Here is a 21,868-nt window from a genome sequence, read left to right as displayed (position 1 = left end):
GGCGGCGTAACAGTGACGCACAGCCTCATAAATGAGGCCCTTGCTATCCCTGCAGTAATTCTGACAGATATGGCACAATGGTGGCTCATTTCTTACATAGTGGACGTTCTTGGAAACATGCACGTTTCTACTCCCACAGAAGTTGACCTTCCTTGACCTATAATGGGCATTTGTGGTGACGTTTGGCTATCCTTGGCATAACAGAGCTTCTTTCCGACACATTATGGGCATTTGTACCACCATTCCCGGATATTAATGCCATAATAGTGGCACCTCATTTTTCATAATAGTGCCACATCATTTTTATTTTCTTGACGTTCTTGAAATAATTGAGGCTATCCATTGTTTAAAGATGGTTAAAGCCCTTTCATAGGATGGTCATCCCTGTTATCTGTAGCTGAAGATAAATAGACTTGAAAAATATAATTTTCTATGTGTGCTAGTAACATATGTGAGCTTAATAACCCCATCTTTTTACCGTTTACCCTCAGTTCATTGAATTGTTAGACAGTGTAAAAATAGTATTTTGACTTATGGGCAGGCGAGGTATGCTGTGTAGATCCACGCACCCTTACCCAAACATTATATTATTTTTAATGTAAAATTCGGAATATTTCACTTTTTTTGTAAGCCGGTTGCAATGTATCTACAAATTGTGCAAGCTGATTAAAGTTCAAATATTAAATGTAGGACTGCAGAGAATTCGACTCCCTATTCATTTTGGACAAAACCTGCAACAGGGTCTCAAACATAGCTGAGTGGCTGCAAAAGCTATATAGTGGCTTCAAAGTAAAGACAATGCAATTTTTTCACTTTAGATATCGTATTCAACACTATAATATGTCAGTGTTAACTGTGTTTTTCAAATGTTATGTACAGCTTTCTGATATGTAAACGTGCAAATCCAAAGAGTTACCCTACATGCTACAAAAACCTAGTAGTAGTTTAGAAGCCACGTTTGTGCATGTAGCAAGTTTGAAAGTTTACTTTTTGGCTTAAAACCTATTTTTACTAAGCTTCTGTGTAACTTTCAAGGCATAAAGGTAATTAAACAAAATCAGTAGGTTCTTTGGACTTATTTTACTATTGTAACGTTGTCACATTTATGCTCAAACATTTGACAAGTCTTAAGTGTTGGCTTTAGCGCTTCTCTATATTTGGACTTCATAGAGTTCAGAGAAAATTACTGTTATTACAGTTCATTATCCCTCGGAATAGGTGGCGTTCGCAAAAAATGTAAAGTCTATTAGGAACAAAATACTTCTTATGAGGGAGCCAACACCTAATGTCTCCCCTCCTTCGCAATGGATTCAATGACAGGTTGCTCCTTTAACTGAAAGGGACATTGTCAAAATGAAAGTGCGAGAAACATCAGAAACATAAAATGGTAGTTATTACCATTTTATGTTTATGCTTCTCGCATTGTCTGAAAGTTGAGGGCGATGCTCCTCCGCCATAGTGGAGGATCCGCCCCTGCTATCAGGGTTGCAACGGCTTGACTTTGGCAGGAGCTGTGAAACAGCGGGGTATATTTATAAGCCCCTATTGTCACAGGAATGTCACTTTTGTGAGGTTCCTGTGGCGATGTGGGCTTCGCCTTATTTAAAAGGCAGCGTTAAGCCACTTAACATGGCTTAACGCTGCCTTGTTAATACAGCACCTCTTCAGACTATGCTCAGCGTGAAAGGGGTGGGCAGTGGGTGTTGGGATGGGCGTGCCCCCGCAAAACCGATTGATTTTGACACTGCCCTACGCGCCGACCCCTGTTCTTGTGAACATTTTTAACTTGATCATGTACAAATTGCCTGTTTATTGTTTATGTTAATGATTTTGAAATGTTTTTAATCATGTTATTGTACAAATCTTTTTTATCAATTGTGATTATGGTGATTTATTTGTGACTCTGGAATAAACATACAAATGTTATATTTTTCTAAAAACAATTTTCCTGTTTTTTCTAAATTTTGACTAAAGTTTGGTAAGGTGTGAGCCTTATAGTTATCAAAGACATCTGACAGCTCTTCAACAAAACAGTTGGCTAATGTGAAACTGAATAAGTGGCATAGGAAGTTTTGGTAATATATTATTGTGCGATTGGTATTGGTAAAAAGCAAGATTCTGGGCACCTACTATATAACTCTAACCACCTTTGAGGGTTACTAGTGGGACTTTCCTGTTTATCAACTTTCCTCCCCTGTCCCAGAATTGACAGATAAGGGGGCCTCCTTTACTTTCTTCATGCTGTGCAAAGCAGCCTACATTGAAGTTACAAAATGCCATTTCAGATTGTTTATGTGAAGGAAGGGACACCTTCCTGTACATATACAATCCTTCCACTCAATGCAAGCACCTTTGTACTAAGGTGCATGAGTGCCTGCATTGCGTAAGGCTGCTAAATTAGTGCCAGTGCAGGGAGAAACGCAGGGCTGCACCGTATTCTTGTAAATAGTGACTATGGACAGTAGACTGGTATTGCGCTCTCACACATTCCCCATTTCAGAGCAGAGGATGGAGCTTTTCAAATCACGGAGGTCCCTTCCTCATTGTTGCTAGGCGGTGGGGCTTCCTAGGTCCAGTAATAATTCACTATTCTTGGGGCAATGGCCCTTCCAGGCAGTGGATATTCTGGTAGCAAGGAGAGTGGCACATGCGCTCAAAGTTCTGCTGGTTCCTCAGGTAAACCCACATGATCATGGGCTCTCAGAGGGTAAAATAAATAAAACGCCCAATGCAGCTAAGGTTGTCTTAGCCAGAGGGGCCAAGGAACTGCTGCTCATGGGTAGTGTGTTCAGATTGAGATACCCTTGGCCCTGTTTGCCTTTTATAACAGAAAAAGGTGTAGTTTGCTAATGAGGTTGTGCTTCAGTCATCAGAAAAGTTGAATGGAGGCTTCCTTGCCTCTACATTTGTAGTCTTCACTTGGAGATGACGTCTAACTACCCTCCCTCTGTAAGAAAGATTTTAGGACCTGTCCATCTACCTCTTATAGCTCCTACCTACATTTCAAGGCTGTGCTGCTCTTCTGTTAGACCTCAAGGCAACTTACACTCTCTGCACTCTGACTGCACACCTCAAGGCCCATGGCCTCCTGGGCACTTGCTGTCTGTGTGTCCAACACGAGTCAGGGAGGATTTCTCTCCAGAATCAACTTCCACAGTGCCAGTCCACAGAACGTTCAATGGAACCCTCTAATCTAGGGTCCCTAGCAAGTTCACCCTCTACAGTACGTTAAAAGGAGTGGGGATGCCAGTGGCGCTGGCCCTCAAGACACATGTCCTACAGAGTCCAAGTCTGTCCAAATCCAGTGTATCCCTTCACTCCAGACAGGGGTTGATATAACTTAGTCTATTCATCTGTGTCTTCTGCAGGCTCAGTGCTTCTCAGGGGTCTTATCTTGCACAGGGGTGCGAAATGTTGAAGAAGATGGGCGTATCTGCCCAAACCAGAGAAGCCATATCACCTCTCTTCCTGGATCCATTGCCCCTGCGCTGCCTGATGGACCTTTTCTAATGTAACAGAATCAACTCTTGGTCAGCCACAGCTATTAGCCATGCCCCCAGATGATTCAAAATGTTAATTCCTTCCCTCCAAAATTCAAAGGAGATCCTCTCCTGTACGTGGTGCTAGAAGTCTAGCTGCCTCCGCTTGATTCTGTAGAGAATGGCATGCCCAAGTTTGTCAACAAGTGCGAGCTACTTAGCCCATGCAGATTTCTCCCTACCCTCTTCTCCTGACAGGGGAAAGCGTAATCCCCTCAAAACTGGCCTACTGTGTGTGTGTGTGGGCAGAAAGCCTTTGGTATTCCTGTTGGCCAGATAATTAAGTAGCATGGCCCTGCTGAATAGTTAAAAACCTGATTTCCATTAACGAGATGACTCAAGAAAATAGCTTAACTCCCAAAGTGTGTGAGGAGTGCAACCATAATGAAATTCATATTTTTGCGATTGGATCCTTTTGACATCTAGAGAACCAGCCACTAAGCTGTTCTATAGGTACTATAGACTCACAAAAAAGCAGTTTAAACTCATACTGCAGACAAAGAGAAGTGAGGATATGGTCAAATATATTATAGGGTTGTACAGCCCATAATCACTTTATTAAAGGTCATATCTGTGGCAGGTTACCTGTGCACAGATACCAGGCTCAATTAGACAGTAACCCCACTTGCTCAGTCCACACATGGGCATAGAATGTACACACACACATGCGCAAATTGGTTCATGCATACCCAGTGCAGGGCGTCTTATCCCAGCTTCATGGCTGCAACCTTATTTCTAAAAGTAAAAATGCATAGTCAGTTAACACTCAAATTCATTTTAGCAAAGCATACAGTGAGAGAGACTCAATAAATGAAACTCATTCACAGCAGAGATCCAAAACCATGTGGTCCAAAATCTCTAAAAGGGGGGAAAGCAAGTCAGAACACAATTCAACATACAGATCCTATGGAGAGAGATAGTTAGAAACAAGTGGCAATTTGAAATATCTTTGGCTGTGCGCTTGACTGAAATTGGTGAGAAACATTTTCACTGCTTGAACCCATGGACAAGAACACTTCCATAATAGCTTGGGGGCTTTTGCGGCACAAGGAAGAAGTTGCAGAACTTTGCTAACAGTTGTGAGCAGTTGTAGCAACTAAAAACTGTGCATATGCGACGCAGAGACAGTCCTGCTGATTCAGACATTTTAATATCAACTATTTGTGCTTCTTGCTACAAGTAAATAACTGGTTTTGAATTTGTTCTCTCAGATTTATTCTCTGGAACATTGTTGTACTTAAGAGTTAAACATGGGGGGCGTGGCTTGATGTCAATGAGGGCGGGGCATGGCTTGATGCCAACGAAGATGGTCTCTTGTTGAAGAGCTCCGTAGCGGCTCGGGGAGAGTGACAGCTTTTCCACCAGACCCACGCGGTGTTACTGCTTCCAAATGGAATACTTCATTTCATTAAAGGCTCTGGAAGCCTTTTCTTTATTTTCTTCTTTGCGGGTGAGCGTCTTTGCTTCTTAACTGTGGCGGAAGCGTTTCCCTCACAGGACTCGCTCTGGCCTTTTTGTTTTTTCTTCAGCGACAACCCGCACTTTTACATTCTCAATGGAAACGGGGGCATCTTGTGGAAAGAATATAACATGTGGACTATGTCCTTATGTCTAAATTCTCTCTTCTATTTAATGAGAAACATTTATTTTGTGAAGATAATCGAGTTGGGAATTGTTTATTTTTGATAATTGACTCGCATTACATTGCCTTGAATTCTCATAGAGTTGCGATGACTGGCTTATTGTAAAAGGAACTTCTATAACTGTAAATCTCTGATTTTACCTGAATGAAAACAAAACTAGATTTGACCATTTTGACAGTGCCTGTTTGTCACGGACAATGCGCTTTCTCCTTGCATGAGTTTTGATGCTTGTCACTATGTTTAAATATAGTCCCTTGTCAAACAGGAGTGGGCTATAACTGAGCTGAGCCTCATTATAACTTTAGACTATTGCCTAATTTATTGAACTCTACTGGAATTCTTGTTGTTATTTCAACGACAGTTTCTTTGTCTGCTACAACACGTATTTTTTCCACTTGGTCTTCCTTTTTTCTCTGTATCCAACACTCACTCATTATTTTATGGGGAGAAAAAAAACTTCTTGTCGTGTCACTGGCTCGTCATTACCATTCTCGTCTTCGGCAGATCCTAATCCTTATTGTATTCTTTCAATGAATATGGAGAACTCTGAAAGTACCTCACCACTTACCAATAAGGACACCTTGGTAGCTTCATCTACCATTCTGCTACCCACCAACAAACTTACTCTTAAATTAACCACTTCAACTACATTATCCTCTGGAAAATGCATCTAAAAAGACCCTCAATTACGACGTTTCCTCCACCAGTCACTTTGGAAGCACTTCTTGAAGAAATACGAGCCCTTCAAACATATATGGAGGACACGGAGTAAGACTTCAAGCCTTGGGTGACAAGTGGTCTACTATGGAGACTAGGGTTATGCAGATTGAACAGCAAGTTGACACCCTTCAGGTTATGGTTCCTTCAATGAAATCTGACATTACGATGCTCAGGAAACGTGGAACATTTGGAAAACCGCAACAGGCGTACCAATTTGCACATTTATGGTCTGGCAGAAGGTTTGAAAGGCTCAGATGCCATTTCATTTTTCAAATCCTTTCTCCCACAAGTTCTTGGCTTGCCTAACTTTCCTGCTTTAAATATTCAAAGAGCACATCGTTTAGGTCATATTCCAACCATGGCAGCTTTTTCATCCAAACCTTGAGGAGTTATTATACACTTCCTGGAAATCACAGATTTAGTAATGGTCCTACAAGCAGCTAAACTCAAAGGCCATATTTCATGACAAGGCTCTAATCTCTTTTTTGTGCAAGACTACACCAAAGAATCAGCAGACCGAAGAAAGACATTCATGTTAATGAGGCTAGCACTTTGTTCAATCAACGTCAGATTTGGCCTCTGTCACCCTTGTTTGTTCAAAGTCACTTCTAAAAATAGAACAACAAATTATGAGAAGCCTGCTTTATTACAACGATTCTTGGAGCAATGTAGAGAACAATATATGGATGTTACCAGACATGCCACTGTTTAATTTTATGCTTTCATTTGTCCATTATGTTCTGTTGCTTGGATTTTGTTGATTATGTTGTTTTTGTTACGTTTAGTTAAGTCTCTTTAATTTCTCTATATTATACACACCTGTTGTGTTTTCTCTTTTTATTAGGTGCAGTATTTCCTTCATGCATACCTATTTGTTATTCCTGGTCTGTTTGGATGATGTCCTCCCTCCCTGGTCCGCCCTGAGTTGCCTGGTTAGTAGTGCCATTTTCCTTATGTGGCTTCACCACCCTTATTTATTTCATGTTTTTTGTAGTCGGTCATTATATTTTTGGAATCTATGGTATATGTTTCTTGTGTATCTTCTATATTCCACCAGTTTCAACCGCCTACTCGTCCTCCGCAAGATTTTTAAATGGATCCACCCTGACTGCAGGAGAACCATCACTCACGCACTCGTAACCAGCAAACTGGACTGTGGTAACGCCCTATACGCCGGTTTCAACAGATCCCTTGTACACAAACTACAAACCATCCAGAATGCTGCAGCTAGACTCATCCTCGGGACACCACGTCACAAACACATGACCCAACACCTACGAGACCTCCATTGGCTCCCCGTCGAGAAGAGGATTACCTTCAAACTCCTCACCCACGCAGACAAATCACACAACAACATCGGACCTAAATACCTCAACAAAAGATTATCCTTCCATGCACCTAAGAGGAACCTCAGATCTGCCAACCTCTACCTGGCAGTTGTCGCCTGCATCCGCAGAAACAGAAGATGTGGGAGAACTTTCTCCCACATCACAGCCAAAACCTGGAACAAGCTCCCTGTGAACATCAGAAGCTTCTGACCCTGCACACATTCAGGAAGTACCTCAAGACCTGTCTCTTCAACTGATCCAGAGCTGCTGCCTCCCTCCCCAGCGCCTTGAGACCCTCACAGGTGAGTAACGCTCTATATAAATACCTGATTGGTTGATTGATTGATACTTGTTGCTTCTTCTTTTCCCACTTTACCTATCCTTTTTTAATCACTTTTCTTCTTTTACAAATGTTTTTTTCCTGTTCCCTTTTCTTTCTACTATCCTTCAACTTCCTTACCTATCCTCACTTTTCTTATCCTCTCTTTTTTCATAACCACTCATCTCTTCCTCTATGCCATTCATCTTTGCCGGTTTGGTATTGCAAACTTTGTGCTGAACATTTTTGCATATATTATACTGTTAAATTGCGGTTGTTTTAATTATTGCTACACCCATTCTATTTCTCATAATTTAATGTAGATGGCTTTAACACTTGTTTCATGGAATGTTAAGGGTTTGGGTTTTCCTATAAAACGTCAATGGGTATACTCTCATTTATCCAAATTAAAGTGTGACATAGCTGTGCTACAAGAAATTCATGTTTTCGAAAAGGAAATTGCAAAACTTAATCGACAATGGGTTGGCCATGTTTTTGCCTCACCAGGTACGGGTAATCGAAATGGTGTAGCAATTTTATGTCATAAACATTCCGATGATGCAGGCAGATAGGTTTCTTTTTCACTGGTATTGAAATTTTTTTAATTTATGTGCACCTGCTACCCCAGATTCAAATGTTGGGCCTATAATATTATCTAAGTTGAGGTCTTTCCATGATAATTATCTGTTAGTTGGTGGGGATTGTAATTTGGTTGTAGACCCTATCATTGTCCGCAACTCTCAGTCCAGATGCATTCCCTCTCCTATGCACTCTCGATTCACTTCTACTATTCCACTAAGTCACTGGTAGATGCTTGGCGGTTATGCATTCCTACCCTTCGAGAATACTTTTTCTTTTCTCCAGCACACTCTTCCCAATCTCGCTTAGATTATCTACTCACCTCAAAAGCATTGACACAACATATCACTAATTTAGATATTGGGTCCATATTGATTTCTGATCATGTCCCTTTTACTTTAGATATGGATCTTCTTCCTCCTACACAAGGTATAGGCAGATGGAGATCCAATAACTCCCTCCTACTAGAGTCCTAGTTTACCCAGCAGTTTGAATCTTTCATCACCACTTTTTTTCCTTGAGAATGAAACTCCATGTGTTCCCAGAGATTATCTGGGATGCCTTTATACAGCCTCCAGATATTGTATTGTCTATTTTGTATCCCAAGAAAAGAAATCTTCTTTACTCTCTACAGTCTCTTATGACACGCATTAAACAATTAGAAAATTCCTTTTTTCATACAAATTCTAAATCATCAAAGCCAAATTCGAATTCAACAAAATATCTACTGAAAATGCGAACTCCTTTTTACTGAAATACTCAGCCAAATTTTACGGGGGCCAAAAGAAAGTGGGAACGTTTTAGCCAATTATCTTAAGGTTAAAAAGGAATGCACCAAGATTAGTTCTACCCTTTCTTCTAACAGTCAATTATTTTATAGAAATGAAGACATTCTATCAGAATTCACTCAATTCTTTCAAAATCTTTACACTCCAGATTGCCCAGTATCTCCAGAAGTTATACTTCAATACTTATCTTTTCTTAACCCTCCTTCCTCTTCTGATCTAGATTTTTCAGTATTAGACAATAAAATCCGAGAATTAGATTTCTTTTCTGTTATTTGATCCATTAAACACGGTCAAGCTCCAGGTCCTGATGGCTTTACAATTCAATTCTATTCTTATTTCGCTCGTAATCCTGTGGCTCATTTAAAGAATATTTGAAATGCCATCTTACCAAGGAAGGTAAAGATCATACTCTTTGTCAAAATCATAGACCCATTTCATTAATTAATTTGGATTATAAAATGTTTGGGAAAATTTTAGTTTTACGTTTAGAGACATTTTTACCTCTATTAATTGGACGAGAACAACGTGGATTCATCAAAGGTAGACATCTCTCAGATAACACTAGATTTTTCTTTAATGCCCTTACTAATGCCAATTTGTATAAAGATTCGTTAGCGGCCATCTATTTGGATGCAGAGAAGGCTTTTGTTAGAGTCAGTTGGTCATTTATTTTTTCTACTTTGTCATTGTTTGGTTTTGGTCCTAGGTTTATAAATTATGTTTCTTTACTTAACTCATCTCCTGTTTCTTCCATTTTAGCTAACAGTCTTATCTCCCCTTCTTTTTCTTTATCTCGTGGGGTAAGCCAGGGTTGTCCTCTCCTCTTTTCTTTATTTTAGCTCTTGAACCTTTTTTTAATTGAGATCCGTTCAAATTCTCAAATTACAGGTTTTAAATATTGCTCCAGTGAATTAATACTCTCTGTTTATGCAGATGACATTTTACTTTTTCTATCACAACCACAAACTGCTCTACCGGCTTTCTTATCGGAAGTACATTCTTTTGTCTCTGTGTCTGGTTATAAACTAAATAGTGACAAATGTGACATTGTCCCATAAGTGGATTCTTTTTCTTCTGGTTTTCATTAGAACTCAGATAAAATCAAGTACCTGGATTTATGGTTCAAGTCTTCCATTAATCCCTTCCATGCTCATGACAAGGTCAGCTCATCATGAGGCACAGTGGAGCTGTGCTTATGACGAGCTGACCTTGTCATGAAACTATAGTATTCAAGCATTTTAAGCACAGGAGGGGAAAAACCCCTAGCAGTCAAGGTGTTAAAGAATCCATGATAACAAATTTAAAGGAATTACAAATATTATTGAAAAATGCTATATCCAGGTGGAATCCTCTGTCTTTGTCTTGGTGGGGCCACCTTGACATTATCAAAATGATGTTGGTTCCGATAGTACTTTTTTACATCTATAATCTTCCTATAAACATTCCTAAATCATACTTTAAATCAATGTATTCTATTCTATCAACGTTTCTATGGAATAATAAGAAACCTCTCATGTCTTTCCTCAAACTTAAAAGACCAAAACAAGTAGGTGGTGTCAATTTTCCAGATTTTCAATCCTACCATACAGCTTTCTCTCTTAAACAAACTTCTTTACTACTTCAAGAGGATGGCAATTATTCTCTACTACCATGTTGGACTACTGTTGAAAAACAACTTCTTCAATCTTTCTCCTTCCAAGAATTGTTATCCTTTACTCATCATCCTTTGTCTCTCTCTCTTCCCATTTTTAATAATAGTTGCTGAATTCTTCAACCTTTACTTACTACTCATCTCCCTCCAAAAGATCGTTTTTTGCAATATTCATTATGTTATAATAATCATTTTAAAAATAATAGTAGGATTATTTCTTTAAAGGATTGGCATGCTTAGGACTTTTCTGGGTATGTAATTGTTTTAAAAATGATACTTGTTTAACTTTTTCAGCTGATCAAGCATGTTTTTCTTTACCTATCTCTTATGCATCTAAATATACATTCCTAATTTCACTGATTCATACAACGTACAACAATTTAGCACTCAAAACTCCTTCATCAAATTTGTCTCCCACTATCCTCTCTGTCTTGACTCTTTCACCCTCTGTGTCTCATGGTTATAAACATTTATCCGCTTCTCCAATCATCCAAGATAAAACAGAGGTAGAAGTTCAATGGGAGATTGATCTTCAATTGTCCCTCTCTATCACGACTTGGAATAAGGGGTGGATTAAAATTAGGAAATCCTCTAGGGCTGCTAACACTACCCAAACCTTATTTTATATTTATAACAGACTTTTATTTACCCCTGTTTCATTGTTTCATTGCATAAAATAAGCCCTACTCTTTCTTCCTCTTGCTGGTCTTGTCACTCACTCTCAGCTGATTTACATCACATGCTTTTATTTGCCCTTATGTTCATAATTTCTGGAAATTAGTGTGGAAACAAATTAATAATATATTTCATACACAGATCCCCTACAATTTTGCTAACTTATTTCTTGGTAGTGCATCTCCCAAATAGGGGAGAACATCATTTTTATTTAGATATATAAAAACATATCTTTAAAAGATTCTTCCAGCACATTAGTACAATCTTACAACTTAAAAGAGATTAAAACATGAAATAATAAAAACAGAATGCAATGTGGCTTTCTTATCAGTGCTTACTGCAACATGACAATTTAGAAATTAGCACTCCCAGACAATGCCGGTGGGGTTAGGTACACGTTATTCTGCACAGTGGTCCAATTTTTCTAAAAGCCTGTAGGCATACTGAACTAATTTGGCCAGTTTTATGTTTAAGACAGTGTTCTCTAAGGACAGAGCAGCAGTAATGGCATGTCTGCAAGTCCGAACTCCCAGCCTGTTCCATTCCGGCCTGAGTAGGCATCTGCGTTGGGAAATGAAGAAGGGGCATATACAAAGCACGTGCAAAAAAGTTTCATTTGCTGACCCGCACCCTCTGCACGTTCCCAAATAGGAATCATACCAAAACAATTTTTAAATTATAGAACTACTTCTTGCAGTTGCTTTTCAACAAATCACTAAGGCCTGAAAGAACACCTCCAATATCTCTTTTCAAGCTTGGTGGTACGGGGTTTGCTATAAACACAGGTTGGACAGAGCATATGTTTAGACCATATCTCTTGCTATAAAATGAGAATACCTATGGTCTCCTATTACTCGCTTTCTTGATTTATCTGCAAATATAGCACGCATCCATGATCCCCGAATTGAAGAAGTTAACAAACCTCCATGAATTCATTTTTGTTGTTTATTGTTGTATATTTCTCGCACCATTCTCTATATTCTTTTTTAATATGCATTTTGGATAATTAATACTTATATAAGTGGTTATGCTTAAGATCCCTTTTCTTCTCCTCTCCCTTTCCTTCTTTCTTTCTTCCCTCCTTTCCCATATTAATTAACAGATTATACAGTTAAGGATTGTATTTCCTATTTCCATGCTTGTTAAATTGTTTTTATATTATATCAATAAACTTTCTTTTCAACCAAAAAAAGAGTTAAAAATGGATAGCTACTACGCAAGTCCTCCTTTCTCATTTCAATCTTTATTTCGGCATGAATACCATAAAAGAACAAATACATTAATACAATAAAACATTTCTTTTTAAAATGCACAACATGCTATATAAATACATTCGATTTCCATGTCGATTCTAAAGTTGAGAGTCAAGATATTTAAAACATCCATAATACTTGGTGAGAACAATTATGGGCAGCAGGAATAGAATTTCATTAATTATCCCTCAATTAATACTAAACGGCAATTTTGGCATATCTACATTTTACAATTTGTAACCCAACTTTCTTCTTTGGAAAAAGATACTGTGCAAGAATCTGCTTACACTAAATACAATAGGTTGGCTAGTGTTGGACAGAAGAATCCTTAAAGCCTGGGAACATGATCTTACACCTAGTGTTAAACATATTGGTTTAATCCATCTTTTTCTAGCCTGGGCATATGCTGGGCAGAAGAAGAGGATATGTAGTTCATTTTCTTTTTGATTACATCCACATATGGTACATAATTCATCTTCTACATGATTCTCCGAGTTTACACCACCAGACCAACGAGCCAGTTTTGAACCGATTTGAAGATTTCCATATCTGAATTTCAGAAATAAGGTCTTTGCTAAAGGTGGTTCTATTTCATCAAGAAAGGTCTCGAAGAATGGATCATCTTTAACGGTAAGAAACCTTGTTACAAGTGACCCACTAGAAGAAGCGTTTTTGATCATGTCTGTAATATACGACCAAAAGCACTTCTTTACCATAGTTTTTGGTTGAGATGGAAGTAAATCAGGATGTTCCCAGTAATGCGACAGACCTATAAGGGTAAGCCAGAATTTAATATGTTTAAACCAGGATATCACCTTGAAGCTGTCAAGCTCCATGATTTCTATTAACCCATCCTTATATACTTGCAGCTCAGGTACACGCCACAGCCTGATCCATAACAGTAAAGGACGTAGAATGATGTGGTGGTCCGTTCTACGAAAATTTAGATCGAGCTGAAGTGGGACCAACGGAGTACTTCTAGGGACTCTGACCAGACTTCGCAAGAAGGTATTGTCCAAGACCCTAAAGGTATCTTTGGACCCTGGGCCCCAGATTTCTGAACCGTATAGCACTGCAAGTCCTCCTTTCAATTGGGCAGAATAGGGCGGGGTATATATTGCACATGGTCAATTCCGTTACCCCATGGTAAATTATTTCCCATGATTGATAAATACATCTTATTGTGATTTTTCAACATGAAATGAGCCATGAATGAATTCTGCATGTTTTATCTTTATGGCTGTCTTTTTCCCTTGTCAGAATCTATAGGGAGGAACTGGAAGAGGGTGAAAATTATCACAGAACTCGTAATTCCGATGCCTTGTTAAGCAAAAGTTCAACCAGGACTCTGAAGTAGGGTAAGGTGTATGAAAGGGTTTTGCCAATTTTTGGGCTTATTTACAAGCCCTTTTTATTGATGCACCGGCAGCACAATGGGCTTCCCCATATTTACAAAGCCATGTAAAGTTACCCTGTGGGACTGTTCATGGCCTTGGAAATATGTTTCCTTTTCAGGCATAACTCTGCATGAAAGGGGTATTCCCAGGGTGTCGTTTTGGCTTTTCCCACGCATCATCCATGGAGCCTGAAGCATTTCCTGATTTACAACATTTTGTAAACCTGAGAACACGTCAAAATCCTACACCTCCCCTGTGGAGGCGTAAGGAGGCACAACAAGGAAAAATACTTTTATTTCTCACAGTATTTTACTCTTTCAATGCATAAAGAGGTATATGCCTCTAATGATTGTTTTTGTGCAGGAAGGTGTCCCTTCCTACACAAAAATAACCATCCACTTAGTACAGTCACCCTTGCAAAATGACGTAATGGTGTCTGCGCTGGTGCACAGCTGCTGTTTGTGCTCTGATATAGGGAGAAGAACTGGATTGCAATGTATCTTGTGGAAATGTTACGTTCCTGCCCTTTTATTGTGACTCACGGCAGCACAGCAGGTAGGCTTGTGCCACTGTTGTGTGTCAAAATATTGTAAATGAGGCCCTTTGTGTCTACTTAAAAATTATTTTGCTCATATGGGCCTCAGTTCTTAAATTGTACTGTGAGACCTATTGGCTCTTTTCAGAAACATAGCCTCTGGTATTAATTTTGCTTCCAACTTTTGCCTTTGAATAAAAAGGTTTGTCAGTGTGTTGTTTTAATGACTCCTGATCCCATATCAAATGTTCTTAATTGTATTTAATTTTGATTTGCTGGCCCTGTTCAATTACTAGATTGAATATTCTTGGTGGATGGCTTTACTTCTTGCCCCAAGCGATGAAATGAAGACTGGTCATGCATCACCAAACCTCTAATAAAATGATACGCATAAATTCTGGGTATAGCAAAAACAGTGTTAATCTAAATGGTTCTATTATATTTCTTGGTTAAATGTCTGTATTTTTAAGTAACTGGAAAGACAAGTTTTGTACCAAACTATTACATTTTGGAAGCATATTGACAGGTAATATATGAGGGCTAATTAACACTGAGTTTGGGAAGTTTAAGTTGATTTTGATTCCCGTGTGCCAGACAGCACTTACAGAGGTACCTATTTCATGACTTGGTGCAGTATATTATCTTCTCTGTTGATAACCCATTTTATGACATTAGTTATGCTTTATGTATTTCTGCCACAATTAGGATGAGATCTAGAGATTTGTATTACTTTTTTATGATTCTACCTTTTCTCTTGCAAACAGATTCTGAATCCCAATATATGAATGTGAACTACTTGGGAGGATAATGTGAAAGTTTATAACAATATTTTAACTGTCTGTAGTGCATATAGCTCTTTTGCCGTTAGAGAGTTTGTTCAGAAAAATCCTCTATTCAGCGCTGATTTTCTCAGAGATTTTCTGGAGAACGTGAGCCTCAACAAACCTGGGAGGGTACAGCTTGTCTGATACAACACAACATTATTGGGATATATCATTGCAGTCCCTTCAGAACCCTTGGATTACAAGAAATGTGGGTCATCTACATCCGTCCCATAGCAGCATACCAGTTTAACAGACTGTGATCCTAACCTGCCCCATGTCATGCAGTATCTTTCTTGCAAATCGCGGCTCATCCCTCCTAAGGTAAACAGAGTATGTCTTAATAAGGATCACAATACCTCTAGAGTACGTGAAATATGTGGAGGAAGCTCTATATGCAGCCCATTTACTGGAAAACTTGGGAGTATGACAAGAATCGAAATGTGTTTTCTGAAGCATGGCAATGTGAATTTGTTGTCTATCTAGGTATGCTAGTATTTGTCAACGTTATCGGGGGTCCCCCAAACCTCTAACATTCCAAGTCAAAAGTTGGATTTTTAGCACATCAGTTGTTTAAGCCAGAAATCCTACATCCTGCATTTATCGTGGTGTGTTCTGGACCTAATTCTGCCTATGTATGTGTGTACATGTAACAGCAGGTCTACCCATTTCATATCTCGCTTGTTTGAATGCAAACAATGTTCCCCATCCCACACTCACCCAGAACAGCACCCCAAACATGCTGGCATTTTGCTGCCCACCCAACACCCAACGAACCCTACCCATTACAATCGGTTTAAAAAACCCTAAACTGCTTGTGGGAACACCCTTGGGGGGAACGCTAGAGGGCATTCGAGATTCTCTGTTCTCCAACAGGTGTTGGGATAGCCTACCATTAAATTGGGGGGGAGAGGGGGTGCTCGGCATAGTCCACGTTAAAGTCCTATCTCTTACAATACACTCAATCCCTCACCTTTCACTTTTCCAAAACGACTTATCTGAATCCAGCATCCTGTTCTCTTCAACTGATGTATGTTGTGTCACACCCTGTGGGAGACAAACCTCAATCCATAAGCCCTCGCCTTCAACCTAAGGGAGGAGAATAGATAGTCCTTCGATCCGGCCTTTGCTTAACCATGTCAGAGTGAGAGACGTACTTTCCGTAAAATTTTAGTCCGACATTGGGGATGTAAATCTGGATGGGTCTCCTTCGCTTCTCGTTGTGAAGTGTGTCATTTGAGATGCTTGAGGACGTGCACTTGTTGCACATTTAGGAAGAAGTGTTGTTTACAATGGTGCGTAACTCGTAGGTGTGCCGGATACATTAGAGCATAGTCAATTTGTGCCTTGCAAGGTTTCTGTTTGACAGGAATACATTTACGTCTCACCTCCTGCACTGCCACTGTAAAATCGGGGTATATGGTGAAGTTGTTGCCTTCAAAGCTCAAATGTCTCTTTTCCCTGGCTAATTTCAAAGCTACACCGCGATCCTGAAAATTGAGTAAGCAGGCTATGATCGGTCGGGGATTACTTCCTGGGGGAGGACTAGGGTCCAGCGAGCGATGTGCTCTTTCGATTATAATCTGAGAGGAGAAGGCTTCAGCGCCAAACGTTTCTCGCAGTAGGCGTTCAATGAAATCTTCCATGCGTCCCGTATTTGTGCTTTGTGGGATACCAATTACGCGTATGTTGTTGCGCCTACTGCGCGCTTCAAAATCATAATTTTTCACGGCAATTACTTTGAGAATCTTGTCCATCTGTGCGACCTGCTGTCTCATTTGTGTTGCAGTGTATTCATTGTCTGATATTCATCTCTCCGTCTCTTTAATTGGTTTGTCATGCTTGTCTAGTTTGTGAACTATGGAGTCCATACGATTTGTCATGGAGTCCATTTTACTCTCTATGGAGGAAAGGCTGTGTTGCATAGCAAGTAGAAGTCTTTTTTACATCATCCTCTTGGGAGGTCAGTGGCTCTTGCGTGCGCTCTAAACTGACATGTTTCTGATCATCTGAACTTGCGCATGTGGCAGTTTTTTTTAGACCCGAAGGGTAACTTGGACTGTTTGCCGTCTGTCTTCCCCATTTCAGTAATGAATTGCAGCTATGGCTGTCTGGCTCAAGGAGCAGCTTGATAGTATGCTTTACTGCCGTGGGGTCTTTATCAATGTGTGCTGACACAAGGCAGTGATGACGCCACGACCACGAGGATACCTCTACTGGTATTTTGCGCTATGCTTATCCACCTCCACAATATTGTCGCATTTATGACTGGAATTGCTTCATTCTACAGGTCAAATAGCTGCCTTAACAGTGAACGTGTGTCACAGAGGTGGCTACCATACCAGCAGTTGTAGAACATGTATGTGCCACTGTTTGGGGGCACCATCCAATTGCTCAATGTACAGACGAATATGATAGTTCTCCGCCTCTATATCAATATGGCCCACTGAATATTTTTGTGCGTGCAGGCTCTTATTTGTGGTGCAACACTTGCACTTTTTCTGCCTGTACTGGAAACTCCAATGTGTCCAAGTGCGCAACTTTTAACTGATACAGGCTGTGTGCGCTCACTTTCCTTTCTTCTGTACCACAGGGTAGCTCTTTCAGAGAATTGCGCTTGGCTATGGTGGTACATGGCTAATAGGTGGTTTCCTATGATGCGTTACTGGTAGAACCTACACCGCTGCAAGGTCCAATTTCAACGGGAGATCCGAGGGGGGATATTAGAGCATGAGTGATCACTAGGAGTCATCGCAAATTCGTCCCCTTACCGCTTTAGTGCATTCTCATGATGTCCTGGATAGGTGAAACATAATCCATGTGGTGCCGCCCCCGGTCTCTTTATAATCACGGTCGCCGCTTCTCCGTCTGCTGCGTGTTCAGCGGGACCCAGTCACCACATTGAATCCTCGGGGCTCTCGTAGTGCCCATTGCCGGTCGTGCCGCCAGCAGCGTTCACCGCGGTATCAGCGTCAAGAGTGCAGCAAGGAACACTCGCGTCAGGCGACGTTCCCTTCAGCCAGAAATGGGATTGATAACTGCTGAGAGGGTAACGGTCAATTATTTTTTATTTATTCTGGCATCTGTGGACAGGCTAAAAGCCAGATTATGCCATCAAGCCTCAAGAGCCAGACTGCAGTATGGCCATCTTGGTCTTGCGCCAACTAGCACCCCCATTAATTAGGGAGAGTTACATTTACTTGTACTGTGAAACTATATTTAGATACTTGCCCCTTGCACTTATGTACTGGAATTCTGCCTCTTCTTCTAAGTTCCAATGAAACAAATGTCTCTTGGGCCTTTGCAGGGCTATATAAAAATCCTGAGGGATCCTGTGTTTTTGTTCAGTGCTTCAAGCTGTGGAGCTTCAACATCTGTGTATAGGACATTGGAACAGAAGAACCAGTCTCACAACAATTCCCATCGTTATAGCCAGAGAAAGGTATTATGGCACTGATTTCTATAATGTATTTGTTCCTATAGGGATCTCTGAGTATTCTTTCAGGTGCTGTAAAAAAATCCAGTCTTGTGAAAACCATGTAAAAGAAAATAAACTGCATGCAGTTGAAATTGATGCAAGAGAATAGAATAACAGCAGTGTTGACTCCAGTTGACTTTATTTGATGAGACAAGATGTGTGACTACAACCTGAAGATGTCTCATAAATATATACTCTCTTATCACTATCCATCTCCATCTCTCTGTCGTCTAAATCAAGCACAGTCTTGATGGGCTTGGCACTGTTAATGGGGAAAGAAACTGGTGGGTTTCACAATGTTCATTCAGCAACATTTGGATCTACATGTTACTCTGGTAGGCATGGTCTTCCATTGACAACTGACTGCCAACATTTTGCCGATAACTGCTCAGAGATGGGGCTGCATATCTCCCCTTCCCTTTATTTAAAAAAAATGGCCATAGGGGATGGGGTCCTCAGGTCTAAATAAGGCTTGGGGAGGGGAATGCATAGCCCCCTTTTATTAAAAAAACGAATGGCCCTTTAGGGATGGGGGTCTTCAGGGCCTCACAAGGCACTTGGAGGGGTATGCATGGCCCTCTCCCCTTTAATAAAAAAAATCCCTAGAGGATGGGGTCCCCAGGACCTAAAGAGGCTTGGGGAGGGGTCTGTGTGGCTCACTTCCCATGCAAAACCATGTGCACCTTTGGGCCTCTAGGCCCATAGGAACGAATGGAGTGGTATTACCTAATAGCTAATACCTAATTGAGATTGCGACTCAGCAGGAATCACTATTAGGTAATTGCTATTTTCTTACATACCATTTTGCATTCCTTAAATAGCGATTACCTAGGATTTGCTATTTAGGGAATGCAAAATGGATTTTTGATACTAGTGGCCCTTATTCCTGTGTGATTCCCTGCATTGGTTGCTTCCTAACATTCTAACACACATCCATTGGGTTGCATGTGTTTGGTCTGTGTCTTACCTCAAGACTTTGTGGGTGTGATTTTGAGTCTTCTTGACTTGTAGTGCTAATTTGATAGATGTGCATTTCATTTTGCGAATGAGACTCCATCCAAGCTACCACATTTTTTGGTGTATGATTGTATTTTCATTGTCTATATTTCAAGACTCCTTGATTTTCCCTCTTCCACATCCATTGCAAATGGCCATATTTAGCGATTCACACCATTTGCGAAGGCAAATGGTTTCATACATGTGGCCCTCAGAGATTAAATAAATTGCATCATGTGATAGCAAGACATACTAATAAAGCAATATAAAATATCTATCATACTCCTAAACAAAGCACAACACATAAAAATATGCTAAGCTCTTGCCAATGTTCATGCACAACCACTTGGCAAGATTGAAATAAAATTCCAGCAAAGAAGGCAGGGCTTATTGGCTATACCTGTTCCACACCCTAGGCACCTACAGTGAATCTATGCATTGATCAATCACAAACAGATCTGCACCAAAAGTAACACATCCAGAGATGAAACAAGTTCACCTCAATGGTGGTGTTTTCTTTGTAGCACTGGCTCTGATTCTGAGGAAAATCTTACAGAGGAGAGAGAGAGAGGATGCGGAGGGAAATGATCGTCTTATTTGGTATGGCTAACAAAAACATTGAAAAATAAAAAAAATGTTCTACACACCATCACGGACATAGTATCAGAATGAGAACTCGGGCTAATTTCATCAGGAGCCCCCTTCAGTGATATTTGTGCCCACATCAAGGTACCGGCAGCACTGTAAATTTTGGCCACTGCATCACACAGAGGGAATGCCACTATACTCCCCAGAAGTGAGAGTTAAGTAAGATTACCATTGTCTATCATGTTGCACAATATTGCCTGCATCATGCATTTACATGATGTCGACACTGGGCAGTTCCCAGCCAAATCAAGAACCTCCTTCAATACCAGTGCACAAGGACATGATCTGCATGATTAGAATCAATTTGAGGCTTTAAATTTCATCTGAGTTGCATATCTGTTTACATACTCTCACTGAACAGCAGTGTAGAGTCAGTGATGACATATGGAACATACCTCAGCTACAGATATCATCCTGAGATACCACTGTCCTCTACACACTAATGAATTTGAAGTCCATGCCAATGTAACATACCCACATGTTCAAAAATATAGATGCATATGTTTAGAAATGTCCGTACGCATGAGAACCTCCTTGAAGTACTCAGTTGTATCGACATGGATGGAGGAACTAATGTTTCACCAAACACACAAAAGGTGTTGGGAGGAGGGTTGCAATAAGTCCTCTTGTGTGTGTGATGGATGCCCTAAGGGTATTCCAAGATGTGGGTCTCTAACTCACTGTGCCTCTGGAATCAAATTGCAGGCTGCTGACGAGCCCCAATCAGGGTGAAACAAGTCTTGGGTTGCTTGTGTTTTGGTTCGGGTAGGGCCTGAAAACCCTGTCTTATGGACGTAAAGTATGTCAGTATTCCTTGCAACATATAAGTCTCATATCAATAATTGCTGTTGCACTCCCCTATCCACTATTGTTTTTTCGGGGTGTATTACTGCAATACGTCCAATATCTTAAAACAATCTTAAAAAATATATTGGCCAACGTCTCTTGACAGTCAAAAGACGTTGGCCAATATATTTTGAAAGATTTTTTTAAGATATTGGACGTATTGCAGTAATACACCCCCGAAAAAACAAAACAATTGCAAGGAATGCTGACATACTTTACGTCCATAAGACAGGGTTTTGTGGTTTTTGATGACATATGAGTGGAGGGCGACCCTGGTCTTTTTCTTCCCTCTTGGCTCCTCTTTGCGATATATCGGGAATGACCTGGCCTTGCAGTTTGGCTGCATTGTTCCTATTAGAGCAGGGTCAAGACATTTGCATGTGGCTAGGTCTAATCTGAGGTGGCGTGGTGGGCAAAATAATGATAGGTTAGAATATTACCCAAGTGATTGCCATTGGTTAGACAAGTTGCAAGTATTTTACCCATCACCTTTTGTGTGTTTGATGGAACATATGTACTCATTGGAGTACTGATTTTTATGGCTGCACATGATGTATTATTGAAAAGACACTGTCAAATTATGAATTTGTTTCATGTTCCATCTTCATCCTTCTTTAACCTATTTCGGACTGTTTTGCAGTTTGTAGCTGCT

Source organism: Lissotriton vulgaris, chromosome 8 (genome assembly GCF_964263255.1).
Source record: "Lissotriton vulgaris chromosome 8, aLisVul1.2, whole genome shotgun sequence".
Classification (NCBI taxonomy): Eukaryota; Metazoa; Chordata; class Amphibia; order Caudata; family Salamandridae; genus Lissotriton; species Lissotriton vulgaris.
Note: the sequence above shows the minus strand (reverse complement) of the source record.